General features: G+C 38.8%; 1 protein-coding gene across 3 annotated transcripts in view; it reads right to left on the bottom strand.

Annotated features, from left to right (window-relative positions):
* The window catches only part of LOC131687156 (alpha-tubulin N-acetyltransferase-like), an 85,751-nt gene that overhangs the window by 51,649 nt on the left and 16,742 nt on the right, over positions 1-17,360 (bottom strand). The window contains exon 1 of one of the 3 annotated variants that reach the window (XM_058971209.1): positions 4,874-4,989. The exons of 1 other annotated variant lie outside the window; for it this stretch is intronic. The gene's annotated coding sequence lies outside the window, so the exon portion shown is untranslated. Of the gene's footprint in view, positions 1-4,839; positions 4,990-17,360 lie in introns of those variants that run through there. One more of the 3 variants, XM_058971210.1, reaches the window with a different exon arrangement.

Raw genomic sequence — 17,360 nt, forward strand, 5'->3', positions numbered from 1 at the left:
ATTGAAGCAACTTTTCTGAAGAAACTATGTGGCTATCTCTAATGGTTCATATGCTATGATTTTTGTAATATTTAAGGTAGGGTGGCTCTTTAAAGATTGGTTTTCTATTAATATCTTTTTATGTTTTAATTTGTCGCTAATACTTTGTTCTAGAGGTTTTTAGAACTTTTGTAAATACACATTTTTGCCGAAGCAATGAAGTTTCCATCTCTTTTGTTTGCATAGTTACAGGCGATTTTCAAAACAAAAATGGTTTTTTTCAAAGCTATATATCTTCCAACATTGCAAATGGATTTTCAATCTTTTAAATTCATTTGAAAGATCGGAACTTTTCTAGTTTTTGGTGAAAAAACTGCGGGAGCGTTATTTCTGTAAAATAAATAATTAATTTTTGAAAATGGTGTATTTTTCAACAAAAATCGTTCATAACTTTTCAAATAGACGAGATAATAACTTTGTTACTTCAGCAAAAATCTCCGCCCTGCAAAGTTCTAAAAGTGCTGCAAACAAAGTATTTACGATAAATCAAAGTATGAAGTGACAAATGAAAAATAGTGATTTTAAGAGGTCACGTTTTCATCGCTCAATCTCTTATGGTAAAATCAACTGAGAAATAGTCATTGAGTGATAATACCGAATGTCATGGCAATTCTAGTGGATTTGTAAATGTTTTTGAAAGAACAATCTAACGTACATCTAAATAGTACAGTTGATTTACAGTAGTGTTAGCTGCAAACTATTGTTAATTCTAAATCGGCCAACAAAAGTTATCTATGATCACTTAAGTAAATCCTTTTTGGTTTCGACTAGTGCTCAAAACGAGTGCTAGAAAGAAAATGTTTTAGTTCACGTCTTGTTATCTTAAAATAAAATCTTGAAACGAGTTTGTTATTCATAGCAGCGGAAATTATTGTATGCTTTTCCAACATTTATGCAATGTTTGAAAGTATAAATTAATTATCGACTATAATGACGGCTGTAAGTTAAGGAAAGATTCTCAATTTTTTGTTACTTCAAAACAAATAAAAGTAAGAGTTCTGAAAATCGCTAACCGTGAACTGGTAAAATAACTCATAAAGCATAATTCCCTAGCATCTATATAATACATGATGACGGTACTTGCTTTATTGGCCCCGTAATAGATAACTTTTATTTAGAGTTTACTATAGTACGCTATTAACACTATTGTGAATTCACGCTTACATGTAGTTGTACGGTAAAATGTTGTGTTTTCAAACAGTGTCACATATTCAATGGATTTTCATTATAACACACATTGACTATTTCTCAGTTGATTTTACCATAAGAGATTGAGCGATGAAAACGTGACCTCTTAAAATTACTATTTTTCATATGTCACTTCATACATTGATTTATCGTAAATACTTTGTTTGCAACACTTTTAGAACTTTGCAGGGCGAAGCTTTTGCTGAAGTAACAAAGTTATTATCTCGTCTATTTGAAAAGTTATGAACGATTTTTGTTGAAAAATACACCATTTTCAAAAATTAATTATTTATTTTACAGAAATAACGCTCCCGCAGTTTTTTCACCAACAACTACAAAAGTTCCGATCTTTCAAATGAAATTAAAAGATTGCAAATCCATTTGCAATGTTGGAAGATGTATAGCTTTGAAAAAAACCATTTTTGTTTTGAAAATTGCCTGTAACTATGCAAACAAAAGAGATAGAAACTTCATTGCTTCGGCAAAAACCTCTAGAACAAAGTATTAGCGACAAATTAAAACATAAAAAGATATTAATAGAAAACCAATTTTTAAAGAGCCACCCTACCTTAAATATTGCAAAAATCATAGCATATGAACCATTAGAGATAGCCACATAGTTTCTTCAGAAAAGTTGCTTCAATTTGATTGATTTATAACTTTGTAGAACACTATATAGCTGAATTTTACATATCTAAGAAGTTGATACTTTAAACACCCTAACCACAAGGACCACCCTAATTCAACTAATATAAAAAAATCGGCAAGAAAGTTCTAAGAAAGTTTTCCGAACATACTATATATCTAAAAGCAACGGTTTAGGAGCAAACAGTTTTGTCTTCCCAAATACAGCTTTGGGACCAAAGTGCAGTGGTCGGAAACGCCAAGAACGTGAACTTAATTCACTAGAGACCAAACCATCGAATATATCCACAGGGTGTCTTCGGAGGAATTGTTCGTATGAATATTCCCCACAATCTGATAACAATTGAAATTAGGGATGGCTTACTATGATCGAACTAAAAAAATTAACTTTTTATGCTGACGAGGTAGAAAGTTGGTTTCTTCGACAAAGTTTTAGAAATGCTCGTAGTGAAGAATTTTGTTGAATAACTTGAGCTTGTAGTATTAAAAGTTATCGATTTATGAGGCGTTTTCTGTGGCAACCCCCTTGAATCTAGTTTTTTTAATATAACTTTTTTCATTGTGACTTTTCGTGCAAACTATGTTCAAGACAAATGTGCAGGTATCAAAACTACATAATTTTGTTGAAGACTGTGTGTAAAAATACTCTTTCTTTTCAAAGTTATTGAGGATTTTTACATTTTTTACAACAACTTCAACTACATATAAGAAAGAAAGGTGCAAACCAAAATGCACGAATAGGCACTTTTTTAACTGTCTTAACTATGCACAATAAAGCTAAGAAGGTTTGGTGCGTGGCACTCTATAACCATATGAATAGGGTAAGCTTACTTTATCATGTTTTTTTGGCTTTTTCCATACAAAAATTAGCAAAAAAATTTTTTTTTGTGTTTTTTGCCCCAATTTTTGAAATTCTTGGTTTGATATTCAATTACAAGTATTATTTTCACTTATATCTGAATATTTCAGATTTTAGAAACGCGGGAGCAAAAATGTGAAGTTTTTAATATTATTGGAGATCCCAAACTACCATATACTCAAATCGACACGTCATAATGAATTTGATGCTTACAAAAGGATCTCATACCATTAATTATTAAATTTTACGGAAAAAATAATTTTTTTTTGCTGATTTTTGTATGGAAAAAGTCAAAAAACATGATAAAGTAAGCTTACCCTATTCTTATGGTTCTAGAGTGCAACGCACCAAACCATCTTAACTTTATTTAGTTAAAAAAAGTGCCTGTTCGTGCATTTTGGTTTGCACCTTTCTTTCTTATACGTAGTTGAAGTTGGTGTAAAAAAATGTAAAAATCCTCAATAACTTTAAAACGAATGAGTATTTTTACATACAGTCTTCGACAAAATTATGTAGCTTTGATACCTACACATTTGTGTTGAACATAGTTTGCATGAAAAGTCACAATAAAAAAAAAGTTATGTTAAAAAAACTAGATTTAGGGGGGTTTCCATAGAAAACGCCTTATAAATCGATAACCTTAAATCCTAAAAGCTCAAGTTCTCCAACAAAATTTTTCACTATGAGCATTTCTAAAACTTTGTCGAAGACACCAACTTTCTACCTCGTCAGTATAAAAAGTTTTTTTTAGTATGATCATAGTAAGCCATGCCTAATTTCAATTGTTATCAGATTGTGGGGAACAGTCATACGAACAAATCCTCTAAAGACACCCTGTGAATATATTCGATGGTTTGGCCTCTAGTGAATTAAGTTCACGTTTTTGGCGTTTCCGACCACTGTGCAGTGCTTGGACCACTCGTTACTCGCTCAATTCTCAGTATGTCGCAATTGAATTGCGAGAAAATATTGCTCAATTTACATGGAACTCATGAGAAGTAATAAAAATAATTGATTTGCCTGAAAGTATTTCGATATTCAATGAAAAAATAGATGGATTTTGTATTATTTTTAAGGTTGTCTTATTGATTTTTGCAATACTATATGTCAAAAAACTTAATTCGCCATCAAAAACCTATTTTTATAGCAAATTGTCAACATATTAGTAACGTTTGTAATAAATTTGCTCGTCAACTCATATTTCCATGGAATTGTCTGTGAAATCAGTACCAATAAACTTGAAAGTCACTTATCAGCATGGAGACGAGCAATTTCGGTCCCCAATTTATTCTTTATTTTGCAAAAGCTGAATACTTCCTTCTGAAACGAAACAAAAACAAACCCGGTGCACAATGCGATAAGAACAGGTAGACCGATAAAAACCTGCACTGATTTCACTGTCAAGGCATCGTCTTCTTGCCAAAGGTACATCCCCCCATTCAATAAAAAAAGCGCAATCCATCTACATACATATCTGGAAACAGTTGCTACCGATAGAAGCATTGTGGTTTGGCCTGACCCATTCCCCTACATATCGCGCCCCGGTAGGCACAAAACTCCCCAATGAACTGTACTTTATTTTCATTCACTCCGTTACGGTTCGAGCCTTCGCGGCCTACCAACCAACCAACTCCCAGTAGGCCTGAAATTGCGATCGAACGAATTGACGGTCGTCGGTCGGTATACACGTTGTACGTCTCTAGTCGCATTAATGCTTTGCTATGAGTCACCATTCGAGCGCCACCACACTATAAAGACTTCTTTGCGCAAAACCTCATAACCCGAACCCGAAGCACAAGAAAAACATTGAAAACGCCATCCAATGAAACACCTTCACACAACAGCGAGCGCGCACTGATTTACTCTCCGACTTTGCTATTTCATAGTGCACTTGGGTTTCTTCAGTTCTATGGCAACGAGATAGGCGCAAGTTCCTCGTGGTTGTATCACAGTAGGCTACACTCCCTTTTCGGATGTTTTTTTGCTGTATTTGCAAATATGTCACGAATGCCCCAACCAGGAAGGGGGGACACATAAACAAAACAGAGGAAAGCCCAACTTAAATAGAGTTATAATAGACTAGTGTTACACTACTGCACTATACGTACTGGTAGAAAGAGCACACAAAAATAGGAAACCAACCTTTTCGTTCAACGTCTGGCTATATTCTGTTCGCAGCTCACGTTTTGCTGCAATTTTGAACCACCGTCAGTTAGGAGAGGGAGAGGTTGCTTCTCGCGATTGGTGTTGTCTTCCTTCGAAGAGAACAAAACAATCTCTGTTTTTTATAGTATACTTGCATACTGATGAGTTAGTACTTGGTTTTGTGAACTCTCTCACGTTCGCGATATAGTCAAATGAAATACTATAAAAGGTACTACACTCTTTGTCTCGTGTAACAATAAAATCACGGGTTGAAAGTAAACTAAAAAAGAGATTAACTTGAATGTAATAAATCAATTTCTTCCAAAACGATATAAAAATAGATTGGGAATGCAAACAATTAATAGCGGTTTTGTTTTTATAGGCACATATAGGCTTACAGTGTCGGACAAAAAATTAAGACCACTGGCCATAAGCATTGAATGACCAACTTGAACTAAACATATGCGACATTTGCGGTTGGATTGAGGGCAGACGCTGGCTTGTTATTCTCTTTCAATAATAAATGTCAACACAAATTCTCAATTTGGTCACATTCCTTAAAAGATTTCCAAACACAAAGGACTTATTGGAAGAGGATCCGAGAAAACTTGACCAGCCGGCAAACTCAACCTACACTCGAGTCAATTTATTGATTAGTGTTAATTTGTCGCAGCTGACAGTTCGTAGAGCAGAACCATCGTGAAACTGCATCCAGTATTGATTTCAGCTTACACTTGAATGCGTTCCGTTTCAATTACAATCCCGCGTCCCGAGCGACTCGGACTCATCGTCATGAGTCACGAAGTAACGTTATGACGCCTTCACTCTTTCTCGCACAGAGTCATGCAACACGATCGTGAATCTGTGCGGTGGCCATATCGTCATCCAGCAGGGTCAACTCGTTAATGCCGGTTACGGTTACGTCAGCTGTTATTGAGTGCCTACGCTCCCAGGTAAAGGTTGATGATCGCGCGAGGTTTTCTTTGATAATTTGACGGATTTTCAGCTGCGTTTGATTGAGCACGACTAACATAAATACGCAAAAATGATATCTTTCCATCTTTTTGGACTTTGTTCCTCTAATTTGTATGCTCTTCGATGTTTACCTACTTTTTATTTCAATTTTCCTTTTTTTGGTTGCAATTTGATTATGTTTTTAATATTAGTTCACATTTCTATATAGTTTTTTTTAATCATTTTTCCACTTTGTCTTTCTTATATCACAGTGGAAAGTGTTATCATATTTTTATTCTATTGATCTATTTACTTTTTACATTTCTTATAAAAGAAATGTATAGAATTCGCTTTTACTTCTCAATCTTCTTCTGTTTTAACAAACCAAACTTTTTCTTTTATTATTTTCATTTCTTTGTCCGCATTGTAATGTACAAGTTTTTTTTTCGGAAGAATCGTATACTCTAGGGGTGTCAACATTTTTTTCAAATAAGCTGGAATATTTTCAAACTCCCTTTTGCGAAACATCACGCAGAACTAGGGGTTTGTTCAAAAACACCGTTCGTTTTTGGAGCTAGTGTAAATCCTATGAACTAATAGCAATTTGAACTATTAATTCCTTTTATTGGGTTCTGAAGTAAGTGTCAATATATGTATTATTAAAGACCTTTTTGGTGGTACCCAGTGATGAATGTGAAAACATGTCCCTATTTTGAAGACATTTGAAATGTTATGAAGACATTTTTACATTTTTAAGACAATTTTTGCGGAAATCTGGCTGATTTCTGGCAGACTTCTGGCTAAAAATTAACAAATAGCGAATCCTGATCGTTGAAGATAAATGACATTTTATTTTTAAATATGAAGACATTTGAAAAATATGTCTGGTATCCAAAGGGGAAAACAATCGGGAGGGGGGGGGGGGGGGGTTATACGGAAGCAATTATGTGAAAAAATCACCCCAGCGGCAAGATTAGAGCCTACAACCCTTGGGGCTCCAGCCCACTGCACAAACCCTTAGGCTATCACTGGGATATGATGACGTTCCAGAAAGAACACATGATTATTGGCGACAGTAACCGTACCACTGCCTCTAAAGCGAGATCACACAGAACCGCCCCAGCCATCCAACATATTTGATCTATTTAATTTCCCCGCTAGATACCAAGGCCCGAGTTTTCATTAATACATTAACAAACCCTGAAAAAATATATCTGGTTCCTTCAATGTACTTTTCTTTTTTCTGCGAACGAATTTTTTATTTTCAAACGCTTTTCATACAGGAGATTGAACCTGATCGACTCTTTGAAGTGAGAACTTTTTACGCGATTCTTAAGCTGAAGGATCTCCGTCCGATTCAATATTTTTACGCGAACAATTTCACGGAACTCAGACTATTATTCGTGGTTTCGAACTGGTTCTTGTGTGATTTTGAAAAAAAATAGCGAATTTAAAATTATTTCGTGCAACTCTGTACATGGTTTTGAAATTTCGATGTGAACTACGGCAGATTGCGAGACGCTATACGCATTTGTGAAGTGAGAAAGAGAGACCAGTTCGTTAAGTGTGAGTCGACAGTTGAGACGCCGGAGGTAAGTGGTGTTTTGACAGCAAACCGCGGGTAGACGAATTTGCCTGCTGCGGTGGCAGAAATCGACAGTGAACGTGTCTGTAGTATTGGTGTCGTCGGGTAATTCTAATCGACGAGAGGGAAAGCGTCACAGGTAGACCCATTTGCTATATTTGTTTATCGCCGAAGCAGCACAACGAAGAAGGACAACAAGTGGCACCGAAAAGTGTCGCATCGAGTGGGGTTTTCACAACAAGCTATAGGTAGCCACATTTGTCAACCGCGGTGGTGGACACGGAGAGATCGCGCTTGTGGTGGTGATACCGACAGACTGCTCAGCGGGAAGAGATTGGAAGTGTCACAGGCATATTTGTCTACCGAAGAAGCAACGCGACGAAGAAGGACAGCAAGTGTCACATTGTCAAACAACGGTCACCGAGATTACAACGTGTAAACGGTTAATTATTGGATTTCGGACTAATAACGTATTACATCCGTACCCTTGCGTGAATAGTATAAGACTGACTTAAGTATATTGAAAATGAGAGAGTGAGGTTTGTCTTCGGATGATATGATTGATAGGGTGGTGCCAAAATTTAAATTCAAATTGGAATTCTGTTATAACGGACACCACAGGTTAAATCCCGCCCCGGCGATCTTTTACTCAGTCTTCCGAGTCATCGGAACTCAAAATTTCTTCTTCACTGTCTTCCGCCAATACGTTGACGGACCAGGGCTTCATCCGATCAGACGCAAAGATAGTTGACGTCTTCTTCTGCTTCAACTGTACTCCTGGCACATCCACAATTAGGTATCGGTCATTTCCCAGGGCCTTCTGGATTAGGTACGGCCCTTTGTATCTCGGCTCCAACTTCTTGCTGAATCCAGTAGTTTGTGGATCCTTTTCCACGAGCATGAGTTCACCTTCGACGTACTTCCTAGCTGGACGTCGCGCCTTGTCGAAGTAATGTTTCTGCTTCTGTTGCTCCTTTTCAATTCTGGAACTCACGGTACGTTTCAACGTTTCTGCATCAGTAGCTGGGACCTCGGCGTTGAACATCATCAACAGGTGATTCTGCATAATGTTCCGTGGATTGTAGTTAAACAGCAACGTGTGCGGGGAGACCTTAGTCGTGTCGTTGACCATGGTGTTCAATCCCCACTGAACCATCCGGAGATGCTTGTCCCAGGATTTGTCGTCGTCCTTCACCATGCAGCGTACTGCATCGAGTATACTTCGATTCTTGCGTTCAACCTGTCCATTTGCACGTGGGGTTCCAACGGCGACCTTGACGTGCGATATTCCTGCATCAGCGCAGAAGGTTTCAAATTCTCTGGAAGTGTATTCTGTCCCACGGTCGGTGATTATGCGTCTCGCCATCCCAAAAATGGCAAACACTTCGTTCAGCATCTGGATCACTGGAATTGTCTTCGTGTTGCGAACTGCCTTCACTACGACGTATTTTGTAAAACCGTCAACCAGCACAATGATATATTCGTTCAATGATGATGAACGAATGAACGGACCGAGATGGTCCAGGTGGATTGTATCGAACGGCACCGCAATCTTGGCTATCGGGTGCAATTCGCCTTCCTTCGCTCCACCTTTCGCTTTGACATAGGCACAGTGCACGCACGATCCAATGTAGCGCTTCAGGTAGCTTCTCATTCTGCGGAACCAAAAGCACTTCCTCATCGCCTCCAGCACTTTCTCCACTCCTTTGTGCCCCAGATCGTCGTGGTAATTGCGGGCAATCCGCCAATGTGCCCTTGTTGGTACTACCCACTTCAATCCATCCTTGCACTTTTTCATCACGCCCTCGTCCTTCAGAGCGTACTCCTTATGAATCTGCTTTTCTCGGTTGTCGACTGGAGATTTCGACAAGATTTTCATGATCTCGAACAACTTTTCGTCTTCTCTCTGCAACAGCTTCAGCCATTCGTCTTCTTTAATGCTCACTTCCATCACGTGGGCCATGACCGGTTCCGGCTCATCCGACTCTGGTTCGAACACTGGATTACGGCTTAAACAGTCTGCGTGTTTCATCTTCTCACCCTTTCTGTGCACTAACTCAAAATCGTATTCTTGGAGCTTCAGCAACCACTTGCCCACTACCGGTAACATCACCTTCTTGGCCATCGTTTTCTTCACCGCTTCGCAATCGGTCACTACTACAAAGCGTCTTCCCAAAAGGTATTTTCGGTACCTTTCCACTGACTCTACCACCGCTAATGCTTCCAGTTCGTAACTATACTTCTGGCTTTCAATCGGTGACGTTTTTCGGCTGAAATAGCTTATCGGATGCAAACCGTCCTCCATACACTGCAACAGTATTCCAGACAATCCATGCGAACAAGCGTCTGTGTGCACTTCAATGTTTCTCCCCGGATCGTACATCACCAGTACTGGTTGGTTTACTAAAGCTTCTTTCAATGCTCTGAAGGCAAGTTCTTGTTCTTCTTCCCACATGAACGGTTCATCTTTCTTCGTCAACCGCGTTAACGGTTCGGCAACTATGCTAAACTCCTTCACGAACCTCCGAAAGTAATTGGCAAGGCCCAAGAACTCACGGATATTGCGTACGGTCACTGGTTTTGGAAATTCACTGATCGCCCGAACTTTGTCTTTTCCCGGTCGTATTTCACCTTCATTGACCTCGTGTCCCAGAAAATCGAGTTTCGTTTTCAAGAACTGAGTTTTTTCTAGGTTCACTGTTAGTCCAAATTCACTCAAACGCTTTAACAGGGCTTCGAATTTGTTCAACATATCGTCCACATCTTGCCCACCGAAAATAGCGTCATCGAGATACACTACCAGTTCAATCGAACGGAGGAGAGCAATGACCGTGTTGATCATTCTTTGAAACACTGCACTACCATTACTAAGCCCAAAAGGCATTTTGACGTACTCAAAGTGTCCGTACGGCGTCGAGAACGCAGTAAACTTTCGACTATTTTCCGCTATCGGGATTTGATGGTAGCCACGGAACAAAGATACAGCCATGAATAGTCGGCCGCCAACTAATCGATTTAGGCAATCTTCGATAATTGGCATCGGCCATGAATCCTTCACTGTTCTAGCATTCGCAGCCCGATAATCGACGACCATGCGCCAATCACCATTTTTCTTACGCACTAACACTGTCGGACTATTGTACGGAGAACTAGATGGCTGGATAATATTCGCGGACAACAAGTCATTTACAGTACTCTCCACCACTTTTTCTCGCGATTACTCCATTGGATACTGCTTTGTATGTATCGGTTTTTCGGCTCCGATAACGTCTATCACCATCTCACATCCCTTGGCGGTACCCATTTCACTATAGTTTTTTGCGAAACAATGTCGATAACACTTTATCAGCTCCAGTATTTTCTCCCGCTCTGCATCAGCTCCTTCCACGTTGATCTCTTCGGCGACTATCGGCTCGAAGGCCTGGATGCTGCACACGTCACCCTGCGCCCCTCTGAGAAAGGGTTGGCCTTGTCGATCGTCGCCTCGTTGCTCTGCAATCTTCTCGATCCGCATTCTACCCCTTTCCTTCACAAATCTAATATCCTCTCGATCGAGAACATCTCTCCCGACGATCATCGAATTGGCTTGAACTCGATTGGGGACCACACACACTTCGGTTTCCATTTCGATCCCGTCCAGCTGGATCACTTCCACACTCTTCTGTCGAACGTGTACCTTATTGCCACCAAAGCCCACTAGTGCGATATCACATGGCTCGATGCTGTTCAATACACTAGCACAGCTTTCCTTGATAGTGATTACTGCCGATCCACAATCATATAGTGCATCGATTTCGTGCCCGCCAATGATCACCGATTTCACGAAATTACTCGACTGACGAATTTCTTGCATTGGTCGAGGGACTTGTTTCACACCACTTTTATTGCAGTTTTTTGCTATATGGCCCCTCTGGTTACATCGATAGCACTTAAAGTTTGCGTGAGATTTTTGGGGACTCTTCACACTGCAGTTGGCGGCAACGTGACCTTCACCATTACAGCGATAGCACTTGATATTGGTGTTCAAAGCTCCCGGAGCTTTCACTGGCTTCGAACTAGAGGCACGCACACTATCGGTTGGTTTCAGTTCTCTTACTTCATCCAACCATTTCAATTGTTTGAGCAGCTCCGGTAAAGTGCTCGCTTGAGCAATACTACCGAATTTCCCTTCTAGATCCAGCACAATGTATTTGATGGTGGCCTCATTCGGCAATTTCCCCTTTCTACCCACCTGACTGTAGAAATAGGTCTCAAGACTCTCATGCGGCGTCTTCTTTCGGTTCATCATGGCCTGATGGATACTAACGACGTCGACAGACGTTGGGAAATCTCGAACGAGTGCAACTTTGAATTCGTCCCACGTGTTCACCGCAACGCCACTGAACCACAGCTTGGCCGCGCCATGAAGGTTTAGAATTCCACACTGCAACTTCCATTCTGCGTCACCCCGGTAGAGAGTTGCCGCCTTCGCAATGGAATCAATCCACTGCTGAGCCGTAGGTGTAATCGGTACATCTGGATCAAACGGAACAACGAGATCCTTCACATCGCGGACATCGAAACGACGCTGCGCCATATCCGTCACTTCACGAATCAGCGCCTTCATCGCAGCTTCACTCTTCACCACCGGCTTTTGTTCGTCCGGCATTTTGTTTTTATAGCGCGGGTCTTTCAGCAAAAGATCTTCGAAATGTTCACGTGTATCGACTGGGGAACCAAAACTGTCACTATCGGAATCGGTATCTTTATCTACACCTGTTGGGTAACTTTCCTGGCTCAATCCACTGCCTCCAGCCTCTTCTTGGCTGCCCGTCACACCAACCACGCTTTCAGCAACGCTTTTAGATATTTTCTCCAACGCCTTATCGGCATCGTTCATCACACCGAAAGGCACCAATTCCGAAATTACTTTTCGTTCCCGTGATCAACTTATTCAAGTCTCAAGTCGCGATCCCGAAAACAAAATCGTAAAAATATTCGTTTCAACTCGTGTTAATGTATTCTAAACAGCGGTATCGGTTCGGTTTTAGAAAACCGAACCTGGTTTTTTCTGTACGCGGTACTACGGTAGAAAGAAGAGGCAGTAAATTCGTGTGCAGTGCTGCCGAATAAACAACTGAACAACTGAATTGAATAAGGTTAGTTGTTGAGAGTCGATGAGACAATATCGAAATGTTAGGCTCTGGGCGATTGTTAACGTTTCACAATTGATGTTCTTTACCATATTAAAAACCAAGATGAAGGACACGAAATTCAAAATGGCTATCTTTCTTGGCGAATAATCGTATGAAACCGAGAAATGTAGATATGTTTGATTCGGGAAAGTCGTTGATGTTAATGTAAAAATGTTGAAATTGAAATTAATGACGTCAAAGAAATCAATAAAAACAATAACATCAATAAAATCAATGAAATCAATGCGATCAATGCAATCAATGTAATCAATCAAATCAATGAAATTAATGCAATCAATGTAATCAATGAAAACTATGAAATCAATCAAATTGAAAACAATCAATCAAATCAATCAAATCAATCAAATCAATCAAATCAATCAAATCAATCAAATCAACCAAATCAATCAAATCAATCAAATCAATCAAATCAATCAAATCAATCAAATCAATCTAATCAATCAAATCAATCAAATCAATCAAATCAATCAAATCAATCAAATCAATCAAATCAATCAAATCAATCAAATCAATCAAATCAATCAAATCAATCAAATCAATCAAATCAATCAAATCAATCAAATCAATCAAATCAATCAAATCAATCAAATCAATCAAATCAATCAAATCAATCAAATCAATCGAATCAATCAAATCAATCAAATCAATCAAATCAAATCAAGTGTAGATACAAAATATTAATGCTTGTAAACATGCTATAAAAATTAATAGCAATCAGTACTTTCTTTTGGCCAAATGGCCTTATTTTTTGTTTGACAACCAAGGATTGCTTCGTATTAGCTTCGCAACTTTTTGAGAACAAATCAAAACTGCAACTGCTCTAACATAACTCAATCTTCTCACCCACCAAAATATCCAACTAACCCCCTGCCGTTCAGTAGGCGCAAACCCAGTGGGATCTGCCCGTTCTTTGAAAGTACCTACAGAAGCATGTTGTCAGATGTCTTAGTGATAAAAACATTCGATATATGGATCGTGTGTGCCAATAAAACAGAAAAGCAGGTATATAGGTATAGGCAAAAACATTTTGACAGAAGACGTGGCTGTAACTTCTGTAGATATCCTTAAACATTTTTTGAAAGCTTCAATAAATCAGTAACAAAAATATAATGCATCGTATCTAAATGTTATTGAAAGTAGAGAAAAAGCAACAATTCTCGCGGTATCATATAGTAATTCAAATAAATTTAAGATATAAAACCCTTTTCAAATGACCACCTTTTTCAAATGACATCCATATTGATGGTGGTTCTCACTATTTGTGGTAACCGGAAGTCGCCATCTTGGATTTCAAAAGGGCGGTAATGGTCAATTTTCGGTGTCTGCTCACCATATCCTTTCAAATGACACACATATTGATGGTTGTGTGGTAACTAGAATTCGCCATCTTGGATTTCAAAATGGCGTTAAATGTCTATTATTGGTGTCTGCTGACCATATCCTTTCAAATATCTATGTTGGCGGTGGTTCTCACTGTTTTGTGGTAACCGGAAATCGCCATCTTGGATTTCAAAATGGCGCTAATGGTTAATTTTCGGTGTCTGCTGACCATATTTAAAAAAAAAATGACATCCATATTGATGGTGGTTCTCACTATTTTGTGGTAACCGGAAGTCGCCATCTTGGATTTCAAAATGGTGCTAATGGTCAATTTTGGGTATCTGCTGACCATATCCTTTCAAATGACACCCATAATGATGGTGGTTCTCACTATTTTGTGATAACCGGAAGTCGCCATCTTGGATTTCAAGATGGCGCTAACGATCAATTTTCGGTGTTTGCTGACCATATCCTTTTAAATGACATCCATATTGATGGTGGTTCTCACTATTTTGTGGTAACCGGAAGTCGCCATCTTGGATTTCAAAATGGCGGCAACGTAAGTTTTCGGTGTCTGCTGATCATATCCTTTCAAATGACACCCATATAGATGGTGGTTCTCACTATTTTGTGGTAACCGGAAGTCGCCATCTTGGATTTCAAAATGGCGGTAACGGTCAATTTTTGGTGTCTGCTGACCAATACGGATCCAAAATCTTACGATTTCTGTTCACAAGTCCGAATAAGAAATATTCTGAACGCCTGTTATGAACCTTTGTATTATTTTCGTACCGCAAAAATGGGTTAATATTCTATACCATTCTTGCTCTGAAAATTTTGTCGAACAATTTTGGCGCTAAATGATATTTGACCCGCTTTTGCCTTAAGTTTTGATAAATATACCATTTCGGATCTAAAAGAATATTTTAACCCACTTTTACCTGATATTATATCTAAAATAAATTTGCACTAAATTTCTAATAAAAAAGCTGGTAGCACTAGCACAGCCGATAAACATCAACCCGAATACATAACCGCAACACATCCGAAGTTTGGTTTCGCTATTCTCGTGTTTCGTTCCATACTCGTGCACCGGTAAACGAAAATCAAAACCAAACCACGGTGCTGTGTAAACGAAACTCGGTTTGGTTTTCGTGTCTCGTTGAAACACAACTAGCGGTAAGACCGCACACGATGTAAAGGAAACAAAAAATCGCGTGGAAATTTGGTTTACCGCACCGGTACTAAACCGGTTTTTTCCCACCTCTGCTTCTAAACCCATCTTCCTAGAAAATACTTATACAGCTCTATTTTCGGAACAGTCTGACTCTGATGGAGCTTGCGAAGGCACATGTTTTATTTTACCTGGAGGTTTCAGGAAAAGAAATCAATCTTATTTTCCCAAACTGCCAAAGGAAGGGCCTTAAAATTTCTCCTCCAATAGATAAACTGCGCCCAAAGCCAAAAAATCAAAGCCGAAGTCAATTCCACCCGACTTTGGGAATGTACAATTCAAATAGAACATTATTACTGATAATAACAAAATTATGACTTAATCTGAGCCTCAATCGGGGGGTAGGATAATTGAAATTGTTGATTGGATTTTTAAAGCATTCAATATTTCTAAACCACTAAAGATATACTCTAAACGTTCCTCTCAACAATTAGAACATTTTTAGAGCAGCTAATTGCTCAATGGCCCATCCTTGCAGCGATTATATCTTTCGATGAATAATTCAACTCCTAAGATGAAAGGCTCCATCACTGTTTTACAGTGGAATTGCGGAAGCATCATACCTAAAACTGATTCCATAAAGATTTTGCTGCATAATTGCTGCTTTTGCTTTATGCGAAACATGGCTTACCTCAAACACTAATTTCAACTTAAATGATTTCAACATTATTCGCCTAGACCGAGACACCCCGTATGGACGAGTGCTTCTAGGAATTAAAAAGTGCTATTCTTTCTATAGAATTAACATCCCCAGAATTGCTGACATTGAGGCTGTAGCTGTCCAAACGAATATTAAAGGCAAATACATGTCTAACGCTTCATCAGTCATGAGTACTCTTTGGAACACAGCCAGAAGAATGAGGAATCGAAACGTGACTAATGATAGCGAAGATTTTTTCGAATCGCTGGATATTTAATTTTGCCAAGAAAGTTTGTCCAGATTCTGCTCCTGCGCAGAAAATCCCCCAATGATGAAAACCTCAAAGCTCTTCTGAAACACATAACTAAAAAAGTTAATGTAATGAAAAAGCGGTACAAAAAGGCGTTCTTTGAAAACCTTCTATTCAACACAACTCATTCAAAACTTTGGAAAAATATTAATACCATTTTTGGTCGTTCAAAGTCGGATGTTCCCATCAGCCTAATTTGCAATGATATCAGAGTCACTGAGACTAAAGAAGTATGTAATATTTTCAACGAATATTTCTCTAGTATTGGCAAAAATTTGGCTGACAATATTCCCACGAGTCCCAACTCAAATCCTATTACAAATATACAACACGTCCAAGAAACAATCTTCTTGCGTCCTGCAACCATAAACAAAGTGATCCTTTTGATTAAAGACCTTGAAAAAATAACAGTTGTGGTCCTCATAAGATCCCCGCTAGTGTGCTTAAGAGTAACTGTACCACTTTTGCAAACATCTTAACTAAAGCTTTTAATTTAATAATTCAAACCGGAAGGTACCCAGACTGTTTAAAAATAGCCCGAGTAATTCCAATTTTCAAATCTGGTGCTCCAAACCAACCTTGCAACTATAGACCAATTTCAACATTGTGCGTTTTCAATAAAATTCTTGAGAAATTGCTCATCACTCGACTACTCGAGTTTTTGAACAAACACAACATAATTTACAACTACCAGTATGGGTTCAGACAGGGCTGCAGCACTTTAATTGCAATGACCGGACTAATTGACTCCATCATTAGTCAAATTGATAGCAAAAGAATTGTTGGTGCCGTTTTTCTGGACCTAAAAAAGCATTCGATACTCTGGATCACTCAATCCTGCTTAAGAAGTTAGAATGCTATGGTATCAGGGGATTAGCAAATCGTATTATTCGTAGCTATCTGTCGTATAGGAACCAATTCGTATCTATTGGAGACTCGTGTAGCTCTTATAGACCAATAGAAATAGGAGTGCCCCAAGGCAGTAATATTGGGCCACTGTTATTTTTATTGTATATCAATGACCTAGGTAGACTTGGGTTAAAAGGGACTCCTCGTCTTTTCGCTGATGACACAGCGTTGTTCTACCCGAACAACAACTGCCTGGATATTGTACGCGACATTGAATCGGATTTAAAAACACTAACGACGTATTTCAACGAAAACCTTCTTTCCTTGCACCTATCAAAAACTAAATATATGCTGTTTCGTTCATTTAGAAGAGCTATAGGCGTGCATCCAGACCCAA

The sequence above is a fragment of the Topomyia yanbarensis genome, chromosome 3 (assembly GCF_030247195.1).
Source record: "Topomyia yanbarensis strain Yona2022 chromosome 3, ASM3024719v1, whole genome shotgun sequence".
Classification (NCBI taxonomy): domain Eukaryota; kingdom Metazoa; phylum Arthropoda; class Insecta; order Diptera; family Culicidae; genus Topomyia; species Topomyia yanbarensis.